Source organism: Penaeus monodon, chromosome 29 (assembly GCF_015228065.2).
Source record: "Penaeus monodon isolate SGIC_2016 chromosome 29, NSTDA_Pmon_1, whole genome shotgun sequence".
Taxonomy (NCBI): domain Eukaryota; kingdom Metazoa; phylum Arthropoda; class Malacostraca; order Decapoda; family Penaeidae; genus Penaeus; species Penaeus monodon.
The window spans coordinates 37,463,808-37,464,181 of NC_051414.1; positions in this window are offsets into that span (position 1 = coordinate 37,463,808).

The window sequence follows — 374 nt, forward strand, 5'->3', positions numbered from 1 at the left end:
TCATAGGGATTCTATATATATAACCAAACATTGGCCATACAACCAAGCACATATTTTCTGAACACTCGTGCAAAATTACCGATATTCCCTGCTAATTAGATAAATCTTGCAAATACTGAACATTTTGCAGCAATTGCGAGCAAACCGGGCTGGCGAATAGTTGCTTGACAAGTTTAAAAAAAAAAAAAAATTGATTGCCAATTAGACACACGAATTAGAGGTGTCAGATACGTCCACAGACCTGTCCTTCACGCGTAAAATATGACAATCATTCAATATTGAAAATAGGCATGGCGCTAACGTTGGAGAAGTAGTCATGGTGGTTTCCATTCATGGGAGAAATTTGGTTTTTAGTGTTAGGAAGTTTCTAGAGC